This window comes from Tenrec ecaudatus, chromosome 1 (genome assembly GCF_050624435.1).
Source record: "Tenrec ecaudatus isolate mTenEca1 chromosome 1, mTenEca1.hap1, whole genome shotgun sequence".
Lineage (NCBI taxonomy): Eukaryota > Metazoa > Chordata > Mammalia > Afrosoricida > Tenrecidae > Tenrec > Tenrec ecaudatus.
The window spans coordinates 104,564,336-104,584,799 of NC_134530.1; the positions used below are offsets into that span (position 1 = coordinate 104,564,336).

The following is a 20,464-nucleotide window of genomic DNA, read 5'->3' on the forward strand; positions in this document are numbered from 1 at the left end:
TGCTAGGTATGCAAGCTGGTCAGAAAACAGAGGAAGACCCTCAGTGACATGGATTGACACGGTGGTCGCAACAATGGGCTCACACAGGCGCACACTGAGTTTTGTTCTGTTGTACGTAGGAGCACTAGGAATCAGAACGAACGCACTGGCACATAACACCACCAATGAGGGATGTCGAGTATAGAAGAACACAATGCACACTGTACTCTCCTGAGCTGTGCAATTCAATTGCCCTGTTATATTTATCTCATTTAATGCTTCAAATAGTTTTATAAAGAATGTCATTATAATCATTGATTTTATGGATGAAGAAGTTGAGGCACAGAAGTAAGGAAATTTGCTCTGGTTTACTCAGCCAACAAGTGTGGGTGGGACTCGAACCCAGATCATCCGACTTCCAAACTGGTGTTGAACTACTTGGCAGTAAATTGCTCCTTGGGATATTAGAGCAAATCTGCAGATAAGAGGGGACAGACAATAGATTGGAAGGAATCAAGATCATATACCAAAATCAAAACCAAATCCATTTCTATCAAGTCATGACTTTAGGGACCCTGAAGAACAGACTGCCCCATTGAGTCTCCAAGGCTGGAAATCTTTATGGAAGCACATTGCTCTATCTCCCTCCAACAGAGCTGCTAGTGAGTTTAAACCACAGACCTGTCCATGTGCAGCCGAGCACCTTATGCACTCGGCCACCAGGGCTCCTTGTAACATCATATAGTAATCACAGAATTATTCACTCTTTAGATCAAAGGTAGACAAAACTGGTTTAAGAGTGTCTAGGCTGGCTTCCAATTGTAGCGATTTGCACCTCACCATATAAAAAAGCAGACTGCTGTGTAAATGAAATGACATCGTCAAATCTTCCTGAAAAGCTGACACTTGCTGATTATAAATCCAGTCTGCTTATATTTCAGCTGAAAATACCCCAATAGCACAGTCAAATGAAGATTTAGCTGATTCCCTATAGTAATGACAGCTGGAAAGTGATGAGGTCATCCTGTCCCCAAGCACTGGCAGGATCACATTGTCATGCAAATTTTTTATTTCCTGCAAATGAATCCAGGGCATCACTTTTTCAGAGACCCTCCAGCACTCTAATTGCATCTCTGGAATAAATAGATTTAGGGATGAGCCAAGTGAGGGGAAAAAAAACCCACAGGGCTTCCTGGTCGCATATTTTAGCTATATAATCCATATTTCTCAAATAAATAAAAATAAAATTAGCCAATCATTTTGTTAGCTTAAATTCATGTGACTCTCTGATGACCACAATTACAGCCTCTTGACAATAGAATTCCCAAAATGCATGTGTGACAGGTAGTCACATATTAGTTGTAGTTGTCAGTTTGTACTGTGCCCCTACTGTGTAATTTTTTTTTCCTGACTAGAAATATAAACAATCCACGGATATTAAAAAAAGCATTCATGTAACTAACTGACTCCATGGATACAGAGTTCACAAGGCACTCTTAAAAGCAAGTTGTAAGATATGAAATAGTCATGTTTAGAAACAAACTCCTTATAAGCAATCTGGTTCTCAAAGAAATACCAATATAACCCCACTGGGCAAGTATAAAAGCAGAAATTTGAAATGTTTCATTTTATTCCTTCAGGAATATTCAGCTCAGAAAACCTATCATGATTCCTGGGGATTGAGGAGGCCAAAGCGGAGTAAAGAAAGTATTCGAGGACTTACAACTGACCTGTCGTGAGCCAACACGTCAGACAATGTGGTAAAGCCAAAAGACAGAACTTCATAGTTAAGGGTAAAAGGAACTTTCCAACAAACGGGAAAAGGCGAATCAGACCAAGGAATGTATATGTTTCCTTCTAGGTCCCACAGGGGAAAAGGGACCAGGTTTATGACCAGCAATGGGCAGAATGATGTGCCTGCTTCTTAGCCCATTAACAATCTGCTCTAGCACACAAGATTTATTTCCCGTCATCCCTTACTTCAAACTTGATTTCAAAATCCTGAATGTCTCCCCATTTCTCTCAGACTTATTGCCTATCCTGTTCCTGTTGATTAATAAAAACATCCCCTCTTTGTTTCCTTGGCCATAGCCAAAGGAAGACTCCAGCACCCGTCACAAAGTCTCCACTCACTCTCACAAAATGAAACAGCGGTCAAGATGTCCTGCTGGTCACTGTGTCTGTGGTTGGAGCTAACTTTGGTTGGAGGCCAATGTTTATTATCTTCATATAAGCAAATTCCCCCAAATCTAATTTTGTTGATCAGTGATATACATACTTTTATTATTTGCATCATTGTATTGAGGACACTGGACCATAAGATACTTAGTTATATTCTGTGATTGGTACAATAGTGGTCTAAAAGTTGAAGTTATAAGGATTTTGTCTGGTTTGGATCCACAATTACTGCTCATGGAAGCAGCAGTCAAGAAATCAAAAGACGTATTGCATTAAGGAAACCTGCTGCACAAAACCTCGTTAGAGTATTGAAAAGCAAGGATGTCACTTTGAGGACAAAGGTATGCCTGACCCAAGCCATGATAGCTTCACTTGCCTCACATGCATGTGAAAGTTGGGCTGAAGGAGAATCGATGCGCTTGAATTGTGGGGCTGGAGAAGAATGTTGAAAGTACCATGGACTGCTCAAAGGACAAACGGATCTGGCTCGGAAGAAGGACAGTCAGAGTGCCTCTTAGAGGCAAAGATGGAGAGACTGTCTTATACTTCGGACATTTTATCAGCAGAGACCAGTCCCTGGAGAAAGACATGCCTGGTAAAGTGGAGGGGTGGCAAAAAAAAAAAAAGGAAGGAAGCCTCTCAAGGGGCTAGACTGACATTGTAACTGCAACACTGGGTTGGGATGTTTTCTTGAAATGCACTAAACCTTAATATAAAACTCTTTCTTACACATATGAGTTTCTGTGCGTTTGTTTCTCTAAAGTACCCAGACTTTATCCCTCAATTCCCTCTTAGGCTCACGCAGCCACATGCAATGGAGCAGAACGCAGGAAGATCAAAGGCCAGTGGGCACAGAGCTGTGTGGATGCAAGGTCAGCGGACACATGGCAGAGCTCTGGAAGCTTTCAGGATTAATTGCAGAGTCACAAGTAGAAAGGAGGAGAGGCAGAGAAAAATCAGTTCCTGTATCTCACACTCTCCTACCAGCAAGGAGTCACCAGCTGAGACATTATGGACAGGTTTGACTCTGCCCCTAGCCAGGAATGTCCAGGTGACGTGAAGCCATCTACCACATGACTGTAAATTTATTTTGCTCATACCTAGCAACTCTGTATACTATGTTTTTAATTTTTCAGTCATCATCTCATAAATCTACAAATTTAGCTGCTTTCCCATCTATTCTATAGCTTTTTATCACATTGTAAATGTTATTGTATCACTGTTAGGAGTCACCTCACATTCATATAGTACACAAAATTATTAATTCCTTGTGTTGTTAATTTGTTGATATATATATAACCCAGAGTCAACAGCTCTATTTCTTTTTTTTCTGATTTATTCTTGTAATTTTATTAACAATGCATAAATGGTTAATGGACAGGCATCACCAATGTGAGTGACCTAACTCAGCTACCCTGTGGAAAATGAATTTTCCATTTCAACTAATTTATCAAGTGCTTGTTCATGAGCAGGTTAAAATGATCACTTTGGACCCCAAGTTTACACAATAAATAAATCTAACTTATACAATTATCCATGTATATTTAAAAACAAAACAACAACAAAACCCTCCAACAATGCTATTTTTCTTCCGTTTTTAAAATATCTGCCCAAATTGCTTGCTGAGATTAGAAACAGAAATTATATACAAAGAAAATGTAAGATTAAAAAAATCTATCATCAATGATTTCTTGATGATCAGATCTTCATACTGATGTATCAAAAATACATTTGGATGAATAAAGAAAAATATACCCATGTTCATTTCTTAAATTCCTTATCCTTTGAAGTTCACATTAATAAATTTTAGGAGTTCATGAGAAACATTGTAACAAGGTGTTATGCAATGTACACTATATTCAGGGTAAACCAAATAGCAAGAACCTAAAATTCAGGGAAATGCCAGTCAAGTCTACTTCTGCGTTACTGGTGTACATAACACTAGAAGCAAAAGAGAGAATTCTTGCAGTATTTCCAGGATGATAATAATTAACCTTCCCACAGTGCAACGCAGGCCAAATACAAACAAATTGGGCACCTCTTAGGAAAACAATAATAGCAGTCCTCTGGTCTATGTCTCCTCATTGTCACAAAGATGGTTATCTGCACTGTGGTGCAGGCCCAACTTCCTTCAAAGGAGTTGGGAGTAGACATTCTGGTACAGAAGGCAGTCCAAGTTGCTTTCATTTCTGCAGCACAACTTGTTCCAATATTTACATTGACATTTCAGTGATTCACCTACTCCACTGCATATTCCGATCAAATGACATCCGAGAGCATAAGTAGATCATCACCCTGACTGTATGTGAGCCAAATGCCTGGCCTGGCACAAACTCCAGGCAGTTGATCAGTTGGGAGAAGTCAGTCTGTGGCACACTCCGTGGAGGAGGACCAGGAATTGGCCATTTTTCTGGTTCTATCTTTTTTCTCATTTTTCTGGTCCACAATTTCCACTTCTGTGCTATCTTTCAATGCCTCTAAAATGAGATTAAGGTTTATAGTGAGAGCCTGAACTCGGTGGAAACCAGCAATCAAGGAAATGGGTAAGAAGCCTTCTTCATCCATCTTTCTTCGAAGGAAGAAGTGCTGCTCCAAATGTTCTAGACTGAAGTAATACTCAACATGGCATTTAATGTACTCCAAGCAGTGCTTCTTCCACAGGATACACCTTCACGCCTGTACCATCATCAGAGTAAAACGTCATACTGGTGTTAAGTTCTGTTTGAAATGGCTGCTCTGTCCTTTCACCATGTTCTCGATAACCATATGAATAATCAAAGTTCAAGCGAGGTTTTCCTCTTCCACGTCCTCTTCCACGTCCTCTTCCCCTAAAGGAACCTCGGATATTACCACCCTCACTTCTCACACTGGAAACTTCATCTTGATCATCTCTCTTTTCTCTATCTCGCCTCCAACCTCTTGTATCATTTCGTCTATTGTTATGTGCTGTTTTATTTGCTTTAGGTTGACATCTTCAGCTCTTCCGGGATCCTGGTCTTTCTTGAAAATTTGGTCTTCCCTCATCTAAGTGGATTGGTACCCACTTGTGCTTATTAGTTGACCGAGCCTCATCTTCACTGACATTTTCACCAGGGACATCTAATTTTGTTTCCCGATTTTCTTTGCTTTCATTGTTGCTTCTCTTTTCAACACTCTGACTTCCATTGTTCACTAATTCACTTGCTGTTGGCCAATTTGCCATGTCGCTGAAATCACTAGGCTTATTACTTTTCTTTGCCTTGAGTTTTCCTGCTTTTATAGTTTTAGGGGAACTGAGCTCTGACGCGGGCAGCGGCGGAAGCGCGGCGACCTGGGGCCGAAGGACCTCTAGCGAAGTCAACAGCTCTATTTCTGAATGAAGTTCAGCTGACACATATTTCCTCTATAAGATATTTCAACTATCTTGTGTCTAAGAATACTAGATCACACTTCAACATTATGCTTAGTGCTCATTTTTTTGTTTTAAATCATTTTATTGGGGGTTCGTGCAATTTTTATCCATACATACATCCATTGTGTCAAGCACATTTGTACATTTGTTGCCATCATCATTCTCAAAACATTTGCCTTCCATTTGAGCCCTTAATATCAGCTGCTCATTTCCCCCCTCCCTACCCACGTCCCTACCTCAAGAACCCTTTATAATTCATAAATTGGTATTATTTTGTCATATGTTACACTGATGTCTCCCCCTGCCCTCTTCTCTGCTATCCCTCCCCCAGGGAGGAGGCTATACATAGATTCTTGTAATCAGTTCCCCCTTTCTATCCCATGTTCCCTCCACCCTCCAGGCATCGCCACTCTCACCACTGGTCCTGGAGGAGTCATCTGTCCTGGATTCCCTGTGTTTCCAGCTGCTATTGGTACCAATGTACATCCTCTGGTCTAGCCAGATTTGTAAGGTAGAGTTGGGATTGTGATATTGGGGGGGGGGGGGTAGGAAGTATTTAAGAACTAAAGGAAAGTTATATGTTTCTTCGTTGCTACCCTGCACCCTGACTGGCTGATCTCCTCCCCACAACCCTTCAGTAAGGGGGTGTCTGGTTGGCTGCCATTGGGCTTTGAGTCTCCACTCTGCACTCACACATTTACAATGATATAATTTTTTGTTCCTTGATACTTGATACCTGGTCCCTTCGACAGCTCATTGTAACACAGGCTGGTACATTTCTTCCATGTGGGATTTGTTGCTTCTGAGCTAGATGGCCACTTGTTTATCTTCCAGACTTTAAGACCCCAGAAGCTATATCTTTTGATAGCTGGGAACCATCAGCTTTCTTCAAATTTGCTTATGTACACGTTTGTCTTCAGTGATTGTATCAGGAAGGTGGGCGCCCACTGATATGATTTTTAGTTCTTTGATGTCTGACACCTGGTCCTTTCTATCCCCTTGGGTGCTTCTTCCATGTGGGTTTTTATTCTCAGCTGGATGGCTGCTTGTTTATCTTCAAGCCTTTACAACCCCAGATGCTATAGTCGGGCTTAGTGTTCATTTTAAACAGTGAAACCATCAAGAAAAATCACAAAATGCTAAAATAAATATAGCAGGGAGGTAATAAATAAACTATGAAATGGCTTATTTGCAGTATGAAACTAAAACAAGAAGGCAGACTATCATTTTTGTTCAACTTCAACTGGTAATGTGCACTACAAGAGAGTAGAAGTTTTTGCCACTCTGTGCATGTCTCTGATTGCCATTAAGTATTGACTTGAGGTTTCAAGTAAATTTTAGAGAGTAGGAAAATGCACAAATGTGACTGTACAAACAACAAGGATGAACTGTATAAGTTTCCCTCATACTTCAAGTACATTAGTGTAGAATCAACGCCAATCCTGCTCTAGTAGGAATGATGTATAAGCCTAGAAAGGATCCAACGACTACACTGCATGTGATATTTACAAATAGTCTCTTATCAGACTGGAATTTTGTACAACCTTAAAACAAGCTGGGCAAAAGCACATATTCAATTGTAGAAGAAATCTATGCTTGGTGGGGACACATGGGAACAATTTGCAAATCTCCAAAAGTCTTCTGACAAAATAGCCCAGCTCTCATATGTTCCTGTGTCTGCAGGGGTGGGGCCTGAAGGCTGAGGAAGTAACAAGGAGATTGCTGTTGTATTTCACACAGGAGACAGCTAGGTGCTGGCTGAGACAATGGCTGTGAAAACACTCCAGAAGCGTTACAGAGGAATAAATTTCGTGAGGGTGAAAGAAAGGGCATTGTCAATGTTGGGGGGTGGGTGTGTGTGTGTGTGTGTGTGTGTGTGTGTGTGTGTGTGTGTGTGTGTGTGTGTGTGTGTGTGTGTGTGTGTGTGTGTGTGTGTGTGTGTGTGTGTGTGTGTGTGTGTGTGTATTCACTCACTGCCAGCGAGTCACTGCCAAAGCCAGGATAGAACTGCCCTGTGGCTTTCTAAGGCTATGGCTCTTTACAGAAGCAGAAGGACGCATCTTTCTGAGGAGGGGCTGTTGGTATTTTGAGCTGCTGACCTTGCGGTTAGCAGCTTAACACATAACCACTACACACCAGAGTTCCTATATATGTTTATGTATGCATACGTGTATATGTATATACTTATACATGTAATTATTTGTGTGTTTGTGTGTGACAGTATGAGGACAGTATAAGGAAGAAATCAACCCACTGCCGTGGAGTTCATTCTAATTCGTAGGAACCCTATCTACAAAGGGGTTCTGAGACTGTAAAACTGGATAGCCTCAGTCAGAAGCAACTGGTGGGTTTGAATCGCCAATATTGTGGTTAACAACCCAATGTCTAACCCACAGCACAACTAGGACTGTGTGTGTGTATGTGTGTGTGTGTGTGTGTGAGAGAGAGAGAGAGAGAAAGAGAGAAAGAGCTTCATAAAGTTCATAGAAAAATGGAATTAAAAATAGTCTTTTCCATGAACTTTGTGAAGCCCCCTCATGTGTGTGTCTGTACGTAATTATATATATATATACATACATATATATATATGTGTTAGATAGAAATACAGAGAAAGGCTGATTTTATAGGCAGTGCTGATGAATGCACGTTTAGGGACATTGAAAATGCACTTTTGAAAAAATGATTTTTCTTGACTACTGTAAAAAAGCAGTGAATTTACTCTATAGAAGTCATGAATTATTGGATAATCACACATCTTCTCAGAATAAATAATATTCTGAATCAATATTGATTTAAAAAGGGAGTCTGGAAACAAACAAGAACCTGAATTGAGTTTGAAGGTTATCAGCTTGGGTTTTCTACTGTTTTTTTTCTAGTCATATTTAGATGCTATTTCTCAGTCTGAGTCACTAGAAAAAGAAAAGAAAGGAAAAACCTGTAGCATTTTCTAATTACACTGGAGTAACAACTCAATTTCTTTCTGATTCATATGTTGTGCCCTTGACAAATCACTCCAGCCCCCCCCCCACCATCCACCACCAATGAATGCATAAAGAATAGTTTCACTATTAGAAGGGAAGCAATGAACAAAATATTTTCTCACTGTAAATATAAAAATAAGATCCTTTTTGTGTGCAGGTTCAGATAATAGCACAATAAATGACTGAGGAGTGGGGAAAATAATAGTTTTACCATTAAGTAAATATAAAAATTAACTTTCTTTAAAAAAGAAAATAATCTTTAAAGTTATTTTGAGTAAAAGTCTTTTTGTTCAACTTAAACTCAACCAAAGAAAAACAGCAAGAATATCACAAGCACATAAAGCAATTTGGTACCTGGTGATAACATCGCTACTGCTTCCCCATACTGTCCTCAGGTTACTGATGAGAATGAAATTAAACTGCTTATCAACTCTGACTTTTGCCACAACTTAAAAAGATGGAAGATAACAAGCACGGGCAGCATCCCTATTCCTGTGCCACAGGTGCAAGAAAGGAAACATGCTTCAGCATATAATATCTACCCAGAATGCATCATGATCCAACAAAGGAAAACTACGAGGGAGTGCTTGATTAGAATCTTCATCATTTGTAAGTCATTACTTACAATTGAGGAGAAAGGTAGTAAACTATGGTCTCTCAGTAATGGGTCAAGCCGATGACTTAGATGACAAACAGGGCCACACACTTCCTATTCGGCACGGCCTGCACTAACCTGTTATTCCTATTTTGAAAAAGCCTGACACTTTTTCCCAGCGCTAATGGGAGGAGTATTTTTTAAAACAATTTTTTAAATTGTGAATTAGGTGGGGTTGGGGTGTTACATTTCTGACCATCAGTTTTGTATAAAATGTTTTAAAATACAAATCAAATGTATCAGGAGTTTACCCTACCCTGCCCCCCACCTTTGATTTCATCTTCTTGTGGATTGCCATCTTCCACTTCTCCCAAGTTCATCCCTGGCAACCCGCCTTGCTTCATCTCTTCCGCCGCCCCCCCCCCCCACACACAGTAACCTCCAAAGTCTGTGTCTTTTGGGCTCAAAGTCTTCAGTTTGTTTTGTTTTTCTTTGGAACAGTGATTCCATACAATTTTTGCCCTTTTGTGGATGACTAATTTCACTCACCACGACGTGTCTGTCAGTTCGCAGTACTGTGGTGGCTTGTGTGTTGCTGCAATGCTGGAAGCTATGTCACTGGTATTTCAATTGCCAGTCAGGACACTCCAAATGAACAGATTTCAGTGGAACTTGCAGACTAAGAACAGACAACAAAGGAGAATTCCACTCTGCACTTTGGAGGGAGCAGCCATTGGAAACCTTATGCCTGGCTTCAAATCATTTCCAGATACCAAGGGCCTAACAATGCTGACCATGGGGTCAGAGCATGGGCTCCGTCGGTCTTGAGGAGGAGCTGATTTCTCAGGGTGGAGTCAACCCTGGTGACGTGAGCTGGGTAAATTCTGTGGCCTTGGAGCCTTCGAGAGCTTCATGGCCGAATGGAGCATGACTCAGTGTAAGGAGAAATAGCTGCAAAAAATTGCTAATGATTAGAATTTGGAATGTACTAAGTATGAATCTAAGAAAATTAGAAGTTGTCAAAAATGACATGGAACCATTAAAGATTGATATCTAGACATTGGTGATTGATCACTAGGTATTAGTGAGCTAAAATGGACTGGTATTGGCCATTTTGAGTCAGAAAATCATAGATTTGCTATACTTGGAATAACAAACACATCAAGAAGAATGGATTGGCAGTCATTGTCAAAAAGGATATTGTGAAGTAAATTATGCAGTAAAGTGTTACCTATGATAAAAGCATGTCTATCCCCTTTCAAGTAAATCTGATAAAAAATAGTATTCAAATTTGTGCACCAACCACAAAACTACTGAGGAATAAACTGAAGAAGTCTGAAATTGATCAAACATGCAATTAAGATGCATTGAACATTATTGGTGATTGGAAACCAAGAGGAAGGAACAGTGGTTGGAAAATATGAATGTGGTGAGAGAAACGAAGCTAGAATTCCCATGATTGGATGTTTCCAAACCAATGACTTGTTCATAGCAAATTCTGTAACACAACAGCACAAACAGTGACAGTACACATAGACTTCTCCGAATGGGATCCACAGAAATCCAACTGACCACATCTGTGGGAAGAGATGCTGGAAAAGCTAAATGTCAGCAACTAACACCTGGCCAGGGGCTGACAATGGAACAGACTCTCAGTTACTCATATGTAAATTCAGGTTAAGACTAAAGAAAATTAAAACAAGTTCAAGAGAGCCAAAAGATGACCTTGAGTCTATCCCACCTGAATTTCAAGAACAGATTTGACCCATTGAATATTAATGACCAAAGACCTGAGGAGCAGTGGGAGGCCATCCAGAACATCACTCATGAAGAAAACATATGGTCATTAAAAAGACATGAAAGAAAGAAAAGATCAAAGTGGATGTCAGAAGAGACTCTGCAAAATTCTCTTAGTAGTAGAGTGGCTAAAGCAAATGGAAAAAAAGAATTAAGCAAAGAGCTGAATAGAAATTTTAAAGGGCAGCTCCAGAAGACAAAGGCAAATGTGATAATGAAATATGCAGAGACATAGAATTGGAATACCCAAAGGGGAGAACACACTCAGTGTATCTTAAACTGGAAAAAGAAGAAGAAATTCTAGACTTAAATTTCCATTTTGAAAGATTCTAAGAGCAAAATATTGAATGATGCAGTAGGCATCAAGGGAAGATGGAATGAACACACAGAGTAGCTGTACCAAGAAGAGCTGGTTGACCTTCCACCATGTCAGGAGGGAGCAATATGAGCAAGAACCAATGGTGCCAAGGGAGAAGCTCAAGCTGCACTGAATGCATTATCCAGGAACAGGCTCCAGGAATTGAAGGAATTCCAATGAAAATGTTTCATAGAGCTGATGAAGCACAGGAAACATTCATTTATCTATGCCAAGAAATTTGGAAGACAGCTATTTGGCCACTGAATGAAAAAAACAAACACAAAAAAAAACATATTATTACCATTCCAAAGAAAGGTGACCCAAAAGAATGCTCAGGTTATAGAAAATATTATTGATATTACATGTAAGTAAAATTTTGCTGAAGATCATCCAACAATGGTTGTACATTGCACATTGTCAATAGCAGTTCATTGACAAGGAACTGCGAGAGATTCAGGCCTGATTTAGAAGAGGATGGAGAAGAAGGGATACCATTACTGATGTCAAATGGATCTTGGCTCAAAGGAGAGAATATCAGAAATGTGTTTACTTGTGTTTTATTGACAGTGCCGAGACATTCAACTGTGTGGATCATAATAAACTATGGATGACCTTGAGAAGAATGGGAGCTCCAGAACACTTCATTGTGCTCATGTGCAACTTGATGGATCAAGAGGCAATTCCGTGAAGATAACAAGGGAGTACTGCATGGTCTAAAGTCAGGAAAGGTGTGTGTCAGGGTTGTATCCTCTCACCATACTTGTTCAACATGTATGCTGAGCAAATCATCAGAGAAGCTGGCTCATATGAAGATGACTATGGCATCCGGATTCGAGGAATGCTTATTAACAATTTTTGATACGAAGATGACACAACCTTGCTCGCTGAAAGTGAGGGCTTGAAGTGGGTGCCGATGCACATCAAGGCTTTCAGCCGTCAGTGTGGATTATGGCTCTATGTGAAGAAGACAAAAATTTTCACAACTGGACCAATATGTCCATGATAAACAGAGATAAAGCTGAAGTTGTCAAAGATTTTGTTTGCTTGATACACAATCAATTTCATGAAAGCCTTAGTCAATAGATCACAAGACAAGTTGCATTAGTTCAATCTGCCGCACAAGAACTCTTTTGAGTACTGAAGAGCAAGAATGTTACTTTGAAGACTAAGATATGCCTGCTTCTTCTGTATGTGAAAGTTGGACCCTTGAATACAGAAGACCAAAAAAGAATCAGTGCATTGGAGTTGTAGTGAGAAAGAAGACTATTGAAATACCATGGACTGCTGAAAGAACAAACTGATCTGTCAGATAAAAGTATGGCCAGAGTGCTCCCTAGAGGCAAGGGTGGCAGGACTTCATCTTACATACTTTGGGTATGTTGTCAGAAAATACCAGTCCTTGGAAAAGGATATCATGTTTGGTAGAGGGTTGCAAACAAAAAAAAAAGAAGATTGTCAGCAAGATGGATTAACACAGTGGCTGCAACAATGGGCTTAAGTGTAAGAACAATTGTGAGGATGTGGCAGTGTTTTGCTCTGTGGTGCACAGGGTTGCTATAGGTGGGAACCGACTAGACACCATCTAACAAAAAAACAACCACAATTTCATTCAGCATAATATTCTCTAGGTCTGTCAGTACTGTGAGATGGTTCCAGATTTGTCATTATCTTTTAGGAATGCAGGGTATTTCATTTTATGTATATACCAAAGATTAATATCTAAAATTAATAGAAAATTGCAAGCTCCAAATAAAGAAAAGAGAAATGAACCAATTAAAAAGTGTGCAAAAGACAGTTCACCCAGGTGACATGAAAATGGCAAACAAATATATGGAGGAAAGCTCAGACTCGCCAGCCTTCTTGGAGGTGCTAATAGAAGCAATGATGAGATAACATGTTACATCAACAATGATAGTCAAGTTCAAAAGAGCAGAAAGTCATATACTAGAGAGGCTACAGGAAGATTAGAACCTGCTGGTGGCACTGTGAATATGTACTTTCACTACCACTGTACAAGATGATAAAATAACCTCAAACCACTGGGAGTAAATATCCAATTCAGCAACCTTTCTGCTCAGTAGGTAGCCTAAAGAAATAAAGTCATAACATGAACAGACATACGCACACCCATGTGCATCGCAGCACTGTTAAGCATAGCAAAGAACCTAACTTCCATTAAGAGAAGAATGGAGAGAGGAGAGTGGTGTTTCACAGAACAAGACAGTCATTGGAACGGATGCTTTGGGATTAACTCATTTCCTCCGTAAATAATCTTGTCTCCTTGAAGGATTTTGAAGATAATACAGCCCACCTTTCATGTTTGCAAATTCTATGGAGCATATGTGAGGCAGAAATGCCTCACTCTATATTTAAAATCACAAAACAGATTTTTCACCAAAAGACAGAACATATTGTGAGTTCATTGAAAGAAGAAAACTTTGAATTTATTTATTTTATATGCTGTATAGATTGGGATAGGGGATTGAAAGATCGGGGAATTGCATCTGACATAGTCTGCCATGACAGTAGTATAGACTGTTAATGACAGTCTAGAAACATCATGAGTTCAAATCTCTTAGTAAAAAAAAAGAAACTAAACTCTAACCATTTTATATTTAAATTTTTAAAGCATCTAAAAACATTAGAAAACTGACAAAATCGTAAAGAGATACCAAACTGAAATAAATAAGCAACTAAAGCCCTTTTTTAGCTTCAAAGATATTTATTTTTCAAATTCAAGGAATAATGGGAGCAGATACTAAAACCCAGGGAATGTCCAAGGTAAGGAGTCAAATAGAACACTGAAGGGCCAGGTTTTCTGCATGAAACCTCTCCTACTTTTTAGAGAGTTATCTCGGCACTGCACAGAAAGAAAAAAATGTGGCAGCAGGTGGGTGGGGGTGGGACAGAGGAAATGCCCCTTGTCTTTGTAGCATAAACAATTTCAAAGGAGTCCAATCTTCAGATATACTAGGTAGCTGAATTACATAAAAACAAAAAAAGACATCTGTTGGAATGTACCTCTATTATTAGCGGCCATCTAGCTGAGAAGCATCAAAGCCCACATGGAAGAAGCACAACAGCCTGTCTGACCACAAGGTGCAGAAGGGACCAATTATCAGACATGAAAGAACTAAAAATCATATCAGTGGGTGCCCACCTCCCTGATACGATCAATGAAGACAAATGTGGGCATAAGAAAATGTGGTGAAGAAAGCTGATGGTGCCCAGATATCAAAAGATATAGCATCTGGGGTTTTAACGGCTCAAAGATAAACAAGTGGCCTTCTAGCTCAGAAGCAACAAAGCCCCCATGGAAGAAACACACCAGCCTATATGATCACAAGCTGTCGAAGGGATCAGGTATCAAACATCACGGAACAAAAATGATATCATTGAAAATGTGGGTGAGTGCAGAGTGAAGATTCAAAGCCCACTGGCAGCCAACTGGACACCCCTTACTGAAGGGTTGTGGGGAGAAGATGAGCCAGTCAGGGTGCAGGGTAGCAATGATGAAACATAAAACTTTCCTCTAGTTCTTAAATGTTTCCTCCCCCAACTATCATGATCCCAATTCTACCTTACAAATCTGGCTAGACCAGAGGATGCACATAGATACAGAGAGCAACTGGAAACACAGGGAATCCAGGACAGATGACTCCTTCAGGACCAGTGGTGAGAGTGGCGATGAATGTGGGGTAGGAAGGGGGAACTGATTACAAGAATCTATGTATAGCCTCCTCCCTGGGGGAGGAACAGCAGAGCAGAAGGCGGGGGGGAGACATTGGACAGTGTAATATATGACAAAATACTAATAATTTATGAATTATGAAGGGTTCATGAGGTAGGGGGCAGTGGGGAGGGAGGGGGGAAATGAGCAGCAGATATTAAGGGCTCAAGTAGAAGGCAAATGTTTTGAGAATGGTGATGGCAACAAATGTACATATGTTTTTGACACAATGTTTGTATGTATGGATTGTAATAAGAATTGTATGCGCCCCCAATAAAATTATTAAATAAAAAAGAATTATCATTAATAACTTTTCAAATAAACATTCCTAATTTAAAATATTAAATAAGATGGTATGAAAGAAATGATCACTATGAGAAAATGTGAAAGCACTGTTTTCAGATATTTAAAGTATTAGACTCAGATTATTAAGCAAATATGTTCATTATTTTTCAAGATATATTTGAAAACAAATGTGAGGAACTATAAAAAATATTACCCACTACATTTTAAAATGAAAAAAGTTGAAAATTAAGCAGATCTGTGGAAAAAATTAATATCAGATTAGATACAGTTGGAGAAACTATCAAAAAATTCTAAAATAAAAATAAATAATTTGGAATAGAGCACAGAGGGGAAAAAAGATGGCAACTATGAAATAATAGATGATAGATTGAGAATAAAGTGCAGTGTTCTAACATCTGTCAAATCATATTCTGAACAGAGAAGACTGAGGTGCTGGAAAGAGGCACTGACAGGGAATAACTATCAACTAGAACTCTAGTGAAAATATAATAAAAATAAAATGGCTAAATAAATATATTTAGGAAAAATTCAAGAGTGTTTGCCACCAATAGGCTCTCATTAAGATACATTTGGTACACATTCCTGAGAGAAGAAAAAATAGACCAGATAGGTCTTTGATGGAAGGAAGAATGCAGAGTAAAGCACAATTTGGGGAGTAGAATGATTACTGATGAAAAAAACAAAAATAATAAAGTCTGGGAGGTATATTATACATTGGGCTTCTAACTGGAAGGCCAGCAGTTTGAAACCACCAGCTACTCCAAGGTAAAAAGATGGGCTTTCTACTCCAGGAAAGATTGACAGGCTCTGCCTATACTGGGTTTCTGAGTTGACATCGACTGGATCGCAGTCCGTTTGTTTTGTTTTGTTTGTTCTTGCAGGTGAGGGGGCGGTAACTAAAACAAAAAATGATTAAAATGATAGCATACATTTCAAAAGTTGAAGCATTGAAAGGTCTTTAATTGTATAAGAAAAGGATGAAATAGTATTGAGAGTTAAACTTTTAATCAACATGTATTGTGGAAAGGAAATGAAATAAAACAGAGAATCAACTCAAAATCATACAAGAAGGAGAAGGAAAACTAACACATTGGGTCAGTGAGAAAGCGCACTCTGTGGTGATGTGTTTAAACTCAAGTACATCAGCATCATGTCAGTAGTAAAAGGTTAAATGTGCCTACAAAAGATAAACAACTTTCAAACACTAAAAATTACAATCCAACCATACGTAATATATAAATCCAAACATTAAGAACAGGAAAATGTTGAAGCCTAAGAATGACACTATCTACAAAAAGAAGGAACTTGTAGCTAATCCCTGAAAACACATGATAGGAAAAAATAAATAAAAAGCATTGCTACCAATAAATACCATTTCATAATGATAAAAGACTTAACAAGGAATATTTAATCGTTTTAGTCATCATTTAGCTATATGCCTAAAAGCCACCACTTCAAAATACAAAATGTAAGCGTTTAGAACTGCAGAGAGAAAATTTTAAATCCTCTCTTAGTAGGAAATTAAAAATAGTCTTTTCAGAAGTTTATTAAATATGATTGATGAAGCAGATTTAAAAACAAAAGCAGTAAAGGAATAGTTTTCAATAGATGATGGTAAGACAATGTTAAATGCCCTCGAGGCGATCCAGACTCACATCAACCCTAAGTACACAGAAGGAAACACCGCCCGGTCCTGGGTCACCCTCCCATCACTCCTGTATTTGAGGGGGTTCATGCAGCTGATGTGTCAATCCCTTCCTTGAAATATTCCTCTTTTTTGTCTGCTAAACCTCTATAATATCCTGCTTCGGGGGTTGGTCCTTCTTGATGACGTGTCATAAGCCAGAGTCTGTGAGATCGACTCAAAATGGACTCAACAGTGCTGAGCTCATGAACACCCAATTTGCAAAAGACTATGGCTTTGACAGTGTGAGCCCAGAACCCCGTTGTGGAGTCCAACGTGGTGGATCGATCCCCTGCGCCCCCAGATGAGAGATGTGAGAAACCTTGCTGTCCAACAGCGAGAACTGTTTACTTGATCGTGGCAGATCTACTTAGGTTAAAATGTACTATCTAATCATTTCATCTCCCTTTGGGCCTATTTAAAATTTTGTTCTAATTTTTTATATTTCCAGCCTTTCTCTTCATGGAAGTTTTTTTTCTCTGGCTTATTAAAAATAATTTGGTGGGCATCCTTGATGGCATTCCTTTAAAATGCTCCTTGAATTTGTGGACCAAAAAGAAGTCTGAAAGAGGCAAGCTGGAAGATCATCAAGCCTACCTCCTACTCCCCTCAAAGAATGAACAGGTGCACGGCCATGATAGAAAAAGATTCCTGGGAACTACTTTCCTAGCCACCTTCGCACCAATGCAGTTTGTTTTCGATTTTCTGAAACTTTTTCCTGATACACTTCTCTGATCATCCTGTATTGTTTGAGAAAAGCCATCAATATCACTCCATTGGGGTTTCCATATTCTTCTGACTGGACCTCTCTGCCTTGGATTTAGTTGGCAAAGCAAACTCCCTTAGGAGTCTCTGTTTGATTGGACCTGGTTATTTTACTTTGGAAGGAACAATACACATTATTATTACAGAAAGAACTTGTCTGCAACCTCAGAGCCATGTTTACGTTTGGAACTGAAACCATAAATACTTTATGACTTACACACACACACACACACACACACACATATACGTGTCTATTGCGACATCTTTTATTGTTTCTCATCTAAGTTCTAAGGTATACTATAAGCTTCAAGAGGGCAGAGCCTTTGTTTTGTCCCCTCAATGCTAATGAACTATTTCTTGTGCATAAATGGTGGAAAGTCTCCTAGCTGTCTTTGTGAAGTTCTTTATGTTGTGACTTCCTATTCACTCCAACCTCGGCCAGAGCCATTTATGTTCTTCACCATGCTCCCGTGCAACTATGGGCCAGAAGACTTACAGTTGCCTTTAAAAAATGCTCCGCCTCCACAGCTTAAAACTTGACAGCGAGCACGGATTTCCAATTTGCTTTCTGCGGAGCGATAATGAACATGAAGTCAGGAAGCAGGATGAGTGTGTACACTTCCCGAGAACTCGGGGGGCTTTCCCCTGTTTCTTCCAAACGTCATGTCCAAATTGTGGGCATGCCAAGGCTTTGTGTTGCTCCAGCCACTGGTTCATGAAGAAGCAAGAAAGTAGGGCAAGACGAAGTTTATTCTCAACACGTTGCAAAGATGTCTCTTCTTCCATACGTTATTCATTCTGAAGGCCTGCAACGAACACATTACCTTTCCCCACATTACTAATTTTTTAAACTTGTGAAATCTTTTAGAACCCCAAGGGTCTTATTTGACATGTGAGACCTTAATTTCCACTTACAAAGGAACACAGGGATTTTATTTATAAAATCACTATAGTTGGCTATGTCTTTAGCCCCAAACTGCCCTGTTCATCCAGTGCGGCAGGAAGGCTCTGGTGGGACCGAGCACAGCACTGCGGGAAGGCTTTCTGGAAATATTTCAGAGTTCAACCCATTCCTGAGGCTTCCTGATTTATAAGGTGCCTCAATCAAGATCATCCACTTGCAAAAGCAAATGATCAGCCTGTTATCCAAGGAAACTTTGAGCTCTCAACTGAAAAACAACAATGGGTCTCTTCATTCACCAAGAGGTTTTGTTGATGTTGTTATTTTGTTTTGGTTTTTTTTCAGAATGTCTAAGCTATCTATTTCTAAGGAGCGTAGGTAGCCTGGGGTTCTCAAGTTAAAAGGAGCTCTGGATTTTTTTTTTCTGTCTCGGTACCTTCTTCCACATACGCAAATATTATATTCACTGAAAGCTTCAAATATTTCTCCATTCTTTCTGATATTTGTGATTATACCTTAATATCTACTTTTTCTTCACTCTTTCCAATCTCCAGAAGTATTATTGTGGGGAATGGGTGGAGGGGAGGCACAGAAAAGAGCAAGTCATTGCAAGCTGAATAAGTGGCTTAAGTTGTTGAATGCACAAGTTGCTGATATGTAAATCCACACCTAATTCTGTTATTGGATCAATAAAAAGAGGTTTGTAAGATGCATTTATTTATTAAATACATTTCATCAAAATTTAGAAATTATGAATATCTATTTTGACCAACAAAAATTTTCTACACACATTCTAATTCATGCAATTTACACAAAGAAGTGAAATCGGAGCTGAAGAACCCTTAGCTCATTTTAAAGGCAACCACACTAAACCAGTGTAAAACTGCACTCTTGTATTTATATAAATATGAAGTAGAAAGAGAAGCTAATCAAGAAAGCTTGCATTCCATTCCTGTGACATTGACCTTGAACAAATCATTGTGTCTTGTATGGGTGTCTGCTAAACAAAGGACATAATTCATATACTTGTTATGTCAAAGCTAGAAAAACCAAATGAGATCATTATGTGAAATCATTTATTATAAATAAGCATTGTTTCCATGAATGTGAAAAGCATGATCATCATTGTTATTGACCTACATTACATATCATGTGAAGCTGCTGACACCGCCAGTTGTTGTGGCGTGCAGTTCAGTTGATTCTACCGCCAGAGTGACCTTCTAGGAGAGAGTAGAACTTCCCCACAGGGTTTCTGAGGCTGCGAATTCACAGGTCTTTCCTCCCACGGAGCGACAGGTGGCTTTCAGTTAGCTGAGCACTTTTGGTGAGCAGACCTTTCAGCTAGCTGAGCACTTGGCCACGGCACCCCTCTTCTGGCACATCACAGGGCCTCAATAAAAGGAATGAATGTATTTTCTCCTTCCCCAGTCGCCTTCTAAGAAACAAGTCCAATTTTAATATCCATACCATATCACCCATTCTGTCTTCTGTTCTTGTATGAGTAAGAATTTGCAGAACAATAATTGGTATCTTTATGCTTTCTTTCTCTGCTTTAACTTCTGATGCTCTCCCAGGCTCCCACACAAACAAACATGGGGTCATGTACCTTATTTCCACAGCTCTTGAATGGAGATGCTCGGGCAGCACGTGACACTACTCAGTGGCACAGAGAGCACTTAAGAGCCAAACATATCCTGGCCCCAAACTTCCCTTTAAATCCACTTCACACTTTAAGTCTGTTTCTCTGAGAAATTTTTAGAATTTATTTTTATTTCACTGGGCACGGGCTCTGTGAGACA

At 39.4% G+C, this 20,464-nt stretch overlaps 1 pseudogene; it reads right to left on the reverse strand.

Moving 5' to 3' along the window:
- Window positions 1-4,335: 4,335 nt before the first annotated feature.
- LOC142436450 (la-related protein 1B pseudogene) lies at window positions 4,336-5,479 on the reverse strand (annotated as a pseudogene).
- Window positions 5,480-20,464: the final 14,985 nt, after the last annotated feature.